This window comes from Cryptomeria japonica, chromosome 7 (genome assembly GCF_030272615.1).
Source record: "Cryptomeria japonica chromosome 7, Sugi_1.0, whole genome shotgun sequence".
NCBI classification, from domain to species: domain Eukaryota; kingdom Viridiplantae; phylum Streptophyta; class Pinopsida; order Cupressales; family Cupressaceae; genus Cryptomeria; species Cryptomeria japonica.
The window spans coordinates 134,240,509-134,254,600 of NC_081411.1; positions in this window are offsets into that span (position 1 = coordinate 134,240,509).

The following is a 14,092-nucleotide window of genomic DNA, read 5'->3' on the forward strand; positions in this document are numbered from 1 at the left end:
TTTTGTTTTCGCATCACTATCTCTCCCCCTTCGACATCAATGCCTGAAATCTTATAGAAATATGAAAGAAAAGACATAAGCCTCTAAAACTCAAAGATGACTACTCCCTTTGAGCAGCAATATCCCACATCAGTGCTGGAATAATAGTATCTTTGATAATGCATGCCAGACTGATGTCAAACCATATCAATCAAGTCCCTGTCGGAGGGGCAAAAACCCCTAATCTATCTTTTAGGTACTCAAATGATACCTTTGATAAAGGTTTAGCGAAAATATCTGAAATTTGTTCTTTAGTGTTCACATAAACCAGTTTAACTTCATTTTCTTCCACCTTCTCCTTCAAAAAGTTATACTTGATAGATATGTGCTTTTTTTTAGAATGAAATACCATATTCTTTGATATATAAATAACAGCAGAGTTATCATAGTGAATAATAGCTGGTGCATCACAATCCACCTTTATATCCTTCAACATTTGCTTCATCCATAAAACATGTGTAGAGTTAGTAGTAGAAACAACATATTCAACTTCAACAGTAGATAAATAAGTACATGACTATTTCTTGCTGATCTATGAAACCAACTTCTTTCCAAGAAAGAAAGCTCCACCGGAAGTACTTTTCCAGTCATCAACATCTCCAGCCCAGTCAACATCTATATATGAACATAAAGTAAAGTTATCATCCTTAGGGTACCACAACCTATATTCTGATGTACCTTGGAAGTATCTAAAAATCCTTTTCACCACCATATCATCATTTTCTCTAGGATCACTTTGAAATCTTAAAACAATACAAACAACATTCATAATATCAGGCCTAGTCTGAGTAAAATAAAGTAGACCTCCAATCATAGATTTGTATCTTGTAGGATTTATCGATGTAGAAACATATTTCCTTATCAATTTCTCACTTGTAACCATAAGTGTACTTACCGGTTTCGAATCTCCCATACCAAATTTCTTCAACAATTACTTAGCATATTTAGTTTGACAGATCAAAATACCTTTGTCAGTCTGAGTAATCTACAAACCTAAGAAAAATTTCATCTCACCAATCATAGACATCTCAAATTATTTCTCCATATTCTTAGAAAATTCTATGCATAACTTACCTTCACATCTAAAAATAATGTCATCAACAAATACTTTAACAATCAGTATATCATCATTAGTGATTTTATAATATAAATTACTATCAGCACCACCCTAAGTAAAACCAAGCTTCAAAAGATATTTATCCAACATTGCATACCAAGCTCTAGGTGCTTGTTTCAATCCATATAAAGATTTCCTTAACCTGCAAACCATATCACTATCATCTGATAGTGAAAAACCATCAGGTTGCTCAATATAAACTTCATCATCAATATCCCCATTCAAGAATGCACCTTTAACATTGATTTTATAAACCTTGTAGTTTTTATAAGCAGCATAGGCAAGAAATAATCTTACAGCTTCAATCCTAGCTACCAGTGGAAAAGTTTCTCCATAATCAATTCCTTCCTTCTGATAATATCCTTTACAAACCAATCTAGCCTTATTCCTTATAACTTGACCATCCTCATTCAATTATTCCTAAAATCCCATTAGTTCCAATAACATTTTTAGTTTTAGGCCAGGGAACCAAAGTCCATGTGTTATTTTTCTCAATCTAATCTAATTCTTCTTCCATCACTTTCAACCAAAATTCATCTTTACATGCCTCAATTACTAATACTAGTTCAACTTGTGAAATTAAACATACCTCATTTGTTGCCAGTCTCCTTCTTGTCATCACTCCATTATTTTTATCCCCAATGATTTGATCTTCAGAATGATTCAATCTCACATACCTAGGAATCTTTTGACTCTCTGGTCCTCTTCCCTATTCTTCATTTACTTTAGAATTATGTGATATTGCTAGAGTAACTGGTTCAACTCTCTATTGCGGTAATGGTGCTACCGGTTTAGATATAATCATTTCCACTACCGGTTCCTTCTCATAAACTTTGATTTGACTTTTTCTCAGCTCATCTACTTTGACATTAGCACTCTCCACACTTCTCTACAATATCTTGTTATAACACGTATATGCTTTGCTTTCATTAGAATAACCAAGAAATATGTCTTTATCGCATCTAGGATCAAATTTCCTAATAGTATCATCTCTTCTGATATAACATTTACTTCCAAAATTTTTGAAATGCTTACCTATAGGTGTATTACCAAACCATAATTCATAAGGTCTCTTACTGGTTACTCCTTTGATATGTACTATTTTGAATGTGTAAACTGATGTACTAACTGCTTCTCTCTAGTAGATATGAGGTAGATTTTCTTCCATCATCATTTTTCTAGTAGCATCCAAGATCGTTCTAGTTTTCCTTTCCACAACTCCATTCTACTGAGGTGTCTAGGGAGCAAAAAATTGTCTTCCAATACCATGCTTGTCACAAAAATTATTAAACTCATTGGATGCAAATTCTCTGCAATGATCTAATCTCAAATAATTAATCTTTAATCCTATCTCAGTTTTCACTTCAGCCTTAAAGATTTTAAACTTTTCAAACGCTTTAGTTTTTTCTCTCAGAAAACTAACCCACATCATTCTGGAATAATCATCAATGATTAACATGAAATATCTATCACCATGAAAGCTTTTAACTCTAGCAGGGCCACACAAATCAGTATGAATAAGATCAAGAACATCATTTGATTTATCTTGTATACTCCTAAAAGAGGTTCTAACATGTTTACCGATTTTCCATTCTTTACATACCAGAGTATAGGGCTTCATAATATTAGGTATATCTCTAATAGCCTTAGTTGAACTGATCTTCACAATGCAATTGAAATTCAGATGACACAACCTTTTATGCCATAACCAACTCTCAACAATCTGTGTAATCAAACATGTCTTCTCACCGGAGTTCAAATGAAATATATCACCTTTTGTCTCTATACAGGTTGCAATCTCCAAGCCAAATCTGTTAATGATTTTGCATTTTCCATCCTTGAATTGTAATTGAAATACCTTATCTACCAATTTTCCTACACTCAAAATATTATGCTTCAAACCTTCCACATAATAAACATTGTTAGTATTTTTCTTACCATCCAATGATATAGTTCCTTTTCCTTTGATCATACTTGCCTTTTCATATCCAAATCTAACTAGTCCACTATAAAATTCTTGCAAAGATAGACACTTCCCTTTATCTCCAGTCATATGATGTGAATAACCACTGTCAATTACCCATTCATCCTTGTCCTCAATTTTAGCAGCAACTACCTTCTCCTCAGGTACATTCTCTTCCAGTGTTGGATCATCTTGCTTGATAGCCAAGAATACCCATTCCTTCCCATTATTGGATCCACTAGCAGAGTCTTCTATCGGTTCATCATCTAAATCAGAAATGCCTTCCTCATCCGCTATGTAGCATTATTTGTCTCTATTTTTATTTAATCTATACTTGTTCTTATATCCAGGGTTAGGCTTAAATGAACTTTTAACTCTTCCTTCAAATCTTGAATTCCTTTCAGGACATCTAGATGCAAAATAACCAATCTTATTACATGCAAAACATTTAAAAGGTTCTTTTCAGTCATACTTACTTCCTATCAGTCCTTTCGATACTCTTCTAGCAAATAGTGCTTCAAGTTGCTCAAACTCATCATCTTATCTCTTCATATCTTCTAATTCTTTTGCATATAAATCTTTCTAGTCTTTCTTACTGGTTGTAGATGTAGATGCATGAAAAATAGGTTCAATCTTCACAGCTCCAAAAGGTCCAAATTCCTCAAGCTCAAAAGAAGATAGTTTACCACCAAAGTATCTTTGTTGATAGATGTATTAGACATTGTTCTCAACTCATTAATAGTAGTAGCCTTGACTTTTTATGCCGGTGGTAGGGCTCTGAGGACTTTAGAAACAATTTCATATTCACTTAGAGTTCCACCACAACATTGAATTCCCATAACAATCTCATTTACTCTTTCCACGAATAGAGTAATGCTTCCATCTTCTTCCATCTTCAAGTTTTCATATCTCACCCAGTAACCATCAAGTTTATCAATCTTCACTATAGGGTCACCTTCATTGAGTCTGCAACTTATCCCATATAGCCTTTCCAGATGATTTATCTATTAATCCCATGATTTGTTGATCAGAAAGTGGACACAAGAGAGATTCTCTTGCTCTACAATCATTCTCAAGCTCCTTGTCTAGGTTAGCTAGAGGAGCATTACAAGAATCTTGCATTATAGGTTGTGACACCATTCTGTATGATCTCCTTGCCAAGACATCTTAGATGAGTCTCTATCAAAATCTTCCATACTGTATAGTTTGTTCCTTCAAGCCTCAGTATATCCCTTTGGAAGATAGCTCCAGAAGAACTGGATGAACTTGAACTATTAGTCATCATAGTATCTTCCACAAGCAGTTAAGCTTTTTGTAGAGAGGACCAAAGCTCTAATACCAATTATTAGATAGTTCAGATAACTGGATGACAACTAAGAGGGGGGGATGAATCAGTTGTCACAGATTACTAGAAGCATTAGCAATTAAAACTTTAATATTGGAACCCAAAACAATAATATGAGAATAGAAATTAATCCAATTAATAATAATCACACAATCAAAGCCATCCACACAACACCAAGATTTTTACGTGGAAATCCAGGTAAAGGGAAAAACAATGGTGGGAAGCCTACCCATAGTCAAATAATACTTCTGCAGTAAGTATGTGAATTTCAATGAAGGGGCCTGCACTTGGAGGAAGGCCAACAACCTAGAGCACACTACTCATCACAAAAGGAGCCATAGTGACTACATATAAATCCAGACTACAATTGAGAGAAGTGTTGAACTGCAAAAGATAGCATCTCCTATGCCTGAGTATAGTTCTAGTTAAGCTCAATATCAGAGGACTAAATCCTATTACACAAACCCAATTTGATCTCCAATGATCGACCAACTCCTCTACCTCAATGATATTGCATTATTCGCATATTACATTCCTTGACCATGACCTTTTGCAATAACCACGATGATCTACAATGAGATCTTACATCTTATTTATACAAACCCTCAACCATAAACAATTAGGTCAGCCACCAGACAATAAACCAATTACATAATTACAAACCATGTCATCCTTAGACCAAGAAAACAATATCCAACATAGAAGACATCCCCAAAATACAATAATAGGTCCTATCCACACGTTACAACAATTTTGGTCCATAACCTAGATCAATTGGAACCAATTATAGGTCCACATGCTTCAACAATGATCTCCAAACACCAAGTCTCGAACAAGATCACCAACAACATCCTGAAACTCCATCAGAAGCTACACCAACACCAATTATGAAATCCATCAAAGATCTCTACCAAAAGCTCTATTGGTGAAACCCTCGCTGGACCTTTTGCAATAACCATGATAGGTGGCTGACCTTTTACAATAACCATCATGATCTACAATGAGATCTTACATCTTATTTATACAAACCCTCAACTATAAACACTTAGGTCATCCACCAAACAATAAACCAATTACATAATTACAAACCATGTCGCCCTTAGACCAAGAAAATAATATCCAACACAGAAGACATCCTAGAAATACAATAATAGGTCCTATCCACACATTACAACAATTTTTGTCCATAACCTATATCAATTGGAACCAAGTATAGGTCCACATACTTCAAAAATGATCTCTAAACACCAAGTCTCGAACAAGATCACCAACAACATCTTGAAACTCCATTAGAAGCTGCACCAACACCAATTATGCAATCCATCAATGATATCCACCAAAATCTCTATCAGTGAAACCCTCGCCGGAACTAGAAAACAATCTTCTAAGAAAGTAGGATAGCATCCAATCACCAAACCAAAACCAACTGCCAAAATATGAGTATGAGTATCATGAATAGGCCAATCCCATCATTAGATTATACTGGAATCAACCGGATAATATCGGATCCAAGTTAACCAGAAACTACTCATCCTACCGGGACCAAAAGGATGTCGATAAAGCATCCAAACAACTAGTGTTGATATCAATGATAAAACATCAATGTAAAACATAATTAATTCCACCAAATGGCCAACATGAGACAATGTGGAGATTGTTTTTGTTGTTGTTAAGGAAGATTTGTCAGATAAGAAGGCTTTAGTATCTCACATTGATTGTAGTGATGAGTGTATTGTTGATGGTGGTTGTTCACATCACATGACTGGTGATAAGAAAAATTATATTTCTCTTGAAGAATTTGATGGCAATGTAGTAATATTTTGAGGCAATTCACCCTATATGGTTAAAGGTAAAACATCTATCTCTTTGAATGGTAAAAGAAATGTTGATGATGTTTATTGGGTTGAAGGTCTAAAACATAATTTTTTGAGCGTTGGTTAGTTAACTGACAAAGTATATCATCTTTAGTTTAAAAGCAGAGTGTGCGGGATCTTACGATGCAAAGGAAAATTAATTGCTACAGGAAAACAAACTTGATACAGGAGCATCCATAGTTCACAACAATCTTGCATCAACCAAAAAAAATTCATTTCTGTTATGTTTGCAGTTTTAGTTTTCCTTTCTGTGTGTCCTAGTTTTGGCTCACCAGATCTTGTGGAGTTGGATTCTACTTGAAGACTTGATAATCTATCTTTATTTTAGACCACACCTCATTTGGAATACTTACTGACAAGATATCATTACTTGTTTGTTTTAGACAGTTCAGATAACCAGAAGACAACTGAGAGAGGAGGGTGAATTAGTTGTCACAGATTACTGGAAGCATTTGCAATTTAAACTTTAATACTAGAACCCAAAACAATATTACTGGAATAGCAGTTAATCTAATTAACCATAAACAATAATCACAGAATAAAATCCATTCACGCAACACCAAGATTTGTACGTGGAAAACTTGGTAAAGGGAAAAACCACGATGGAAGCCTATCCACAGTTAGATAATACTTTTGCAGTAAGTATGTGAATTACAATGAAGGGGACTACACTTGCAGGAAGGCCAAAATCCTAGAGCACACTTCTCATCATAAAAAGGAGCCTCACTAACTCCATATAAAGCCAGACTACAATCGAGAGAAGTGTTGAAATGTAAAGGATAACATCTCCTACACCTGAGTACAGTTCTAGTTAAGCTCAATACCGAAGGACTAAATCCTCTTACATAAACCCAATTCGATATTCAATGATCGACCAACTTCTCTAATTGAATGATATTACATTATTCACACATTACATTTCTTGACCATGACCTCTTACATTAACCATGATGATCTACAATGAGATCTTACTTCTTATTTATACAAACACTTGACCATTAAAAATTAGGTCAGCCACAAGACAATAAACCGATTACATAATTACAAACCATATCGGCCTTAGACAAAACAAATAATATCAACACATAAAACATCCTAGAAATACAACAATAGGTCCTATCCACATGTTACATTAAAGTCAGTCCATAACCTAGATCAACCGAGACCAAGTATAGGTGCACACGCTTGAGCAATGATCTCCAAACACCATCTCAAACATGATCACCAACATCATCCTGAAACTCCATCAGAAGTTACACAAACACCACCTAAGCAATTCATCAAAGATCTTAATCAAAAGAGCTACCGGTTAAACCCTCCCTGAAACTAGAAACCAATTTTCTAAGCAAGCAGGATAGCATCCAATCACTAGACCAAAACCAACTGACCAAATATGAGTATTAGTATCATGAACAGGCCAATTCCATCACCATATTATACCAGAGTCTACCAGATCATGCCAAATCCAAGTTAACTAGAAACCACTCAACCTACCAAGACCAAAAGGGTGTTGATAAAGCATCCAAACATCTAGTGTTGACATCAATGACAAAACATCAATGCAACACATAATCAATTCCACCAAATGGCCAATAATCTCCCCCTTTGGCATTGATGGCAACACTAGATGTGAAAAACATCTAAGTACCAAGAAATGCTAAAAAAGTCTTCCCCTATGGAAGACAACCAATTAATCATTTGCATATAGCTCTGAATATCAATATCTCTCCCTCTTTTAAAAATATTTCTCCCCCTTTGATATTTACAATTTTCTTCCTTTATCTTTTTCACATCACTATCTCTCCCCCTTTGACATCAATGCCAAAAAACTGACACAAATATCAAAGAAAAAAACATAAGCCTTTGAATGTGAAAACTGACTACTCCCCTTGAGTAGCAATATCCCACATCAGTGTTGAAATGTATAGTATGTCTTATAATGCATGTCAAACTGATGTCAAACTGCACCAATCAAGTCTTTGTTGGAGGGGCAAAAATCCCCAGTCTATCTCTTAGGTACTCAAATGATTCATTAGATAAAGGTTTAGTGAAAATATCTGCAATTTATTCTTTAGTATTCACATAAATCAGTTTAATTTCATTTGCTTCCACCTTCTCCTTAAAAAAGTTATACTTGATAGATATGTGCTTTGTCTTAGAATGAAATACCAGATTCTTTGATATATCAATAGCAGGAGAGTTATCACAATGAATAACAACCGGTGCATCACAATCCACCTTTATATCCTTCAAATTTTGCTTCATCCATTAAACTTGTCTACAATTAGTAGTAGCAACAACATACTCAGCTTCAACAGTTGATAAAGAAGTATATGACTATTTCTTGCTGATCCATGAAACCAACTTCTTTCCAAGAAAGAAAGCTCCACCAGAAGTACTTTTCTGGTCATCAACATCTCCAGCATATTCAGCATCTATATTTGCACATAAAGTAAAGTTATCATTCTTAGGGTACCATAAGCCATATTCTCATGTACCTTGCAAGTATCTAAAAATCTTTCTCACTGCCATCTCATGATTTTCTCTAGGATCACTCTAAAATATTCAAACAATACAAACAATATTCATAATGTCAAGCCTAGTCTGAGTCAAATAAAGTAGACCTCCAATCATAGATTTGTATCTTGTAGGATTTACCAGTGTAGAAACATCTTTACTTGTCAATTTCTCACTTGTAACCATAGGTGTACTTACCAGTTTAAAATCTCCCATACCAAATTTCTTCAACAATTCCTTAGCATATTTAGTTTGACAGATAAAAATACCTTTGTCAGTGTGAGTAATCTGCAAACCTAAGAAAAATTTCATCTCACCAATCATAGACATCTCAAATTCTTTCTCCATATTCTTAGAAAATTCTATGCATAATTTATCTTTTCCTCCAAAAATAATGTCATCAACAAATACTTCAACAATCAATATATCATCATAAGTGATTTTATAATATAAATTAATGTCAGTACCTCCCTTAGTAAAACCAAGCTTCAAAATATATCTATCCAACCTTGCATACCAAGCTCTAGGTGCTTGTTTCAATCCATATAAAACTTTCCTTAACTTGCAAACCATATATGTATCATCTGATAGTGAAAAACCATCAGGTTGCTCAATATAAAATTCCTCATCAAGATCCCCATTCAAAAATGCACATTTAACATCCATCTGATAAACCTTGTAGTTTTTATATGCATCAGAGTCAAGAAATAATCTTACAGCTTCAATCCTAGCTACTGGTGAAAAAGTCTCTCCATAATCAATTCTTTCCTACTAAGAATATCCTTTACAAACTAGTCTAGCCTTATTCCTTATAACGCAACCATCCTCATTCAATTCATTCCACAAACCCATTTAGTTCCAATGGCATTTTTATTTTTAGGTTGGGGAACCAAAGTCCATGTGTTATTTTTCTCAATTTGATCTAATTCTTCTTCCATAGCTTTTAACCAGAATTCATCTTTACATGCCTCAATTACTGATACCGGTTCAACTTGTGAAATTAAACATACCTCTCTAGTTACTAGTCTTCTTCTTGTCATCACTCCATTGCTCTTATCCCCAATGATTTGATCTTCAGAATGATTCAATCTAACATACCTAGGAGTCTTCTGACTCTCTGCTCCTCTTCCATGCTCTTTAGTTACTGTAGAATTCTCTAATGTTACCAGAGTAACTGGTTTAAGTCTCTATTTTGGTAAATTTGCTACAAGTTCAGATATAATCATTTCCACTATTGGTTCCTTCTCATAAACTCTGATTTAACTTTTTCTCAACTCATCTACTTTGACAATTGCACTATGCACAATTCTTTGCAATCTCTTGTTATAACATCTATATGATTTTCTTTCATTAGAATAACAAAAAAATATGCCTTCATCACATCTAGGATCAAATTTTCCAATAGTATCATCTCTCCTAATATAATATTTACTACCAAAAATTCAGAAATACTTAACTGTAGGTATATTTCCAAACCATAATTCATAAGGTGTCTTACCAGTTTCTCCTTTGACATGTACTCTATTGAATTTGTAAGCCATTGTAATCATTGCTTCTCTTTAGTAGATATGAGGCAGATTTGATTCCATCATCATTGATTTTGCTTAGGTGTTTGGGGAGCAAAAAATTGTCTTCTTATACCATGCTTGTCACAAAAGTTATTAAACTCACTGGATGTGAATTCACCACCATGATTTGATCTCAAACATTTTATCTTCAATCCTGTCTCAATTTCCACTTTAGCCTTAAAGATTTTAAACTTTTAAAATGCTTCATATTTTTCTCTCAAAAAGTAACCCACATCATTGTAGAATAATCATCAATGATTAGCATGAAATTTCTATCACCATGAAAAAATTTAATTCTAGCAGGGTCACAAATCAGTATGACTAAGATAAAAAACATCTTTTGATTTATCTTGTATACTCCTAAAAGAGGTTCTAACCTATTTACCTATTTGACATTCTTTACATACCGGATTATAGGGCATCATAATCTTAGGTATATCTCTAACAAACTTAGTTGAACTGATCTTCACAATCCAATCAAAACTCACATGACACAGCCTTTTATGCCATAGCCAACTCTCATCAATCTGTTTAATCAAACAACTCTTTTCATCAGCATTAAAATGAAATATATTACCTTTTGTCTATGTACCGGTTGCAATCTCCAAGCCAAATCTATTATTGATTTTTCATTTTCCATCCTTGAAGTGTAATTGAAATCCCTTATCTACCAATTGTCCTACACTTAAAATATTATGCTTCAAACCTTCAAGATAATAAACATTGTCAGTATTGTTCTTACCATCCAATGATATAGTTAATTTTTCCTTGATCATACATGCCTTGTCATCTCCAAATCTAACTAGTCCACCATCAAATTGTTGCAAAGACAGAAACTTCCCTTTATCTGCAGTCATATAATGTGAACAACTATTGTCAATTACCCATTCATCCTTGTCCTCAATTTTAGCAGTGAGTGCCTTATCCTCAGATAAATTCTCTTCCAGTGTCAGATCATCTTCCTTGATAGCCAAGAATACCCATTCTTTCCCATTGTCGGATCCACTAGCAAAGTCATCTGTTGGTTCATCATTTGAATCAATAATGCCTTCCTCATCTGATATGTAGCATGATTTGTCTTTGTTTTTCTTGAATATATACTTGTTCTTATACTTAGGGTTAGGCTTGAATTATATTTTAACTCTTTCTTCAAATCTTGAATTCCTTTCAGGACATCTAGATGCAAAATGACCAAGCTTATTACATGCAAAACATTTAAAAGGTGTTTTTCCTTTATACTTACTTCCTACTGGTCCTTTTGGTACTATTCTAGAAAATAGTGCTTCAAGTTGCTCAAACTCATCATCTTCTCTCTTCATATCTTCTAACTCTTTTGCATATAAAGCTTTCCAGTCTTCCTTATTGGTTGCAGATGTAGATGCATGAAAAATAGGTTCAGTCTTCACAACTCCAGAAGGTCCAAATTTCTCAAGCTCAAAAGAAGATAGTTTCCCAACCAACGTATCTCTATTGACAAATGTATTATCCATTCTTCTCAATTCAATCATAGAAGTAGCCTTCATTTTGTAAGCCGGTGGTAGGGTTCTCAAGACTTTAGAAACAATTTCATCTTCGCTCAGAGTTCCACCACAATAGTTAATTCCCATAACAATCTCATTTTCTCTTTCCATGAATGCAGTAATCCTTTCATCTTCTTCCATCTTTAGGTTTTCATATCTTGCTCGGCAACCATCAAGTTTAGCAATCTTCAGTGTAGGGTCACCTTCATTAAGAGTGTACAATTTATCCCATATAGCCTTTCCAGATGATTTGTCTATTAATCCCATTTTTTTTTTATCAAAAAGTACACACAAGAAGGCTTCTGTTTCTCTATAATCATTCTCAAGCTCCTTGTCCAGGTTTTCTATAGGAGTATTTCTAGATCCTGGATTATAGGGTTCTAAACCATTCTATGTGATCTCATAAATCTCCTTGCCAAGTCATCTCAGATGAGTCTCCATCTGAATCTTCCATACTATGTAATTTGTTCCTTCAAGCCTCAGTATAGCCCTTTGAAGGATAGCTTCAGAAGAACTAGATGAACTTGAATTATTAGTCACCATAGAATCTTCCTCAAGCAGTTAAGCTTTCTGTAGAGAGAACCAAATCTCTGATACCAATTGTTAGACAGTTCAACCAGAAGACAACTAAGAGGGGGGTGAATTAGTTATCATAGATTATTGGAAGCATTAGCAATTTAAACTTTAATACCAGAACCCAAAACAATATTACTAGAACAATAGTTAATCCAATTAAGTATAAACAATAATCATAGAATAAAACCCAGTCACACAACACCAAGATTTGTACGTGGAAAACCCCGTAAAGGGAAAGACCATGATGGGAAGCCTACCCACAGTCAGATAATACTTCTGTAGTAAGTATGTGAATTTAAATGAAGGGGCCTACACTTCCATGAAGGCCAACAACCTAGAGCACACTTCTCATCACAAAAAGGAGTCTTACTTACTACATATAAATCTAGACTACAATTCAGACAAGTGTTGAACTACAAAAGATAGCATCTCCTATACCTAAGTATAGTTCCATTTAAGCTCAATACTAAAGGACAAAATCCTCTTACACAAACCCAATTCAATCTCCAATGTTTGAACAACTCCTCTTCCTGAATGATATTACATTATTCACACATTACATTCCTTGACCATGACCTCTTACATTAATCATGATGATCTACAATGAGATCTTACATCTTATTTATATATACCCTCGACCATAAAAAATTAGGTCGACCACCAAACAATAAACCGATTACATAATTACAAACCATGTCGGCCTTAGGCCAAACAAATAATATCAACACATAAGTCATCCTTGAAATACAACAATAGGTCCTATCCACACATTACATTAAATTCAATCCATAACCTAGATCAACCGAGACCAAGTATAGGTCCACACACTTGAGCAGTGATCTCCAAACATCAAGTCTCAAATATCATCACCAACAATATCCTGAAACTCCATCAGAAGCTACACCAACACCACCAATGCAATTCATCAAAGATGTCCATCAAAAGCTTTGTTGGTGAAACCCTCGATAGAACTAGAAACCAATCTTCTAAGCAAGCTGGACAACATCCAATCACCAGACCAAAACCAACTAATCAAATATGAGTATTAGTATCATGAACAAGCCAATTTCATCACCATATTATACCGAAGTCTACCAGATCATGCCAGATCCAATTTAACTAGAAACCACTCAACCTACCGGGACCAGAAGGGTGTTGGTAAAGCATCCAAACAACTAGTGTTGACATCAATGAAAAAACATCAATGCAACACATAATAAATTCCACCAAATGGCCAATAGTTTCCATGACAATTTCTTGTTACCAATTGTTCTTTTGTTACACGTTGCCTGAGACCTATTCTGGTGATCTACCAGAACCCATTCCGAAGCTTGCAGAGCCTTGAGCATTGATTTTGATGTTCCTTGGGGTGTGGTTGACCTTTTCTCATGATATACATTTCATCCTTTTGATTTCCAGAGAAATCTAATGGCAGAGGCCGACCTTGTTCATTTTGCACATTAGGTCTTGTTCTTTGGGTTTTGATCCCTTTTTGGGTTGATTGGATCCTTTTGATCAATATATATTTGTAATCGTTCTTTATAATGGAATAAATTATTATTAATCAGAGTAT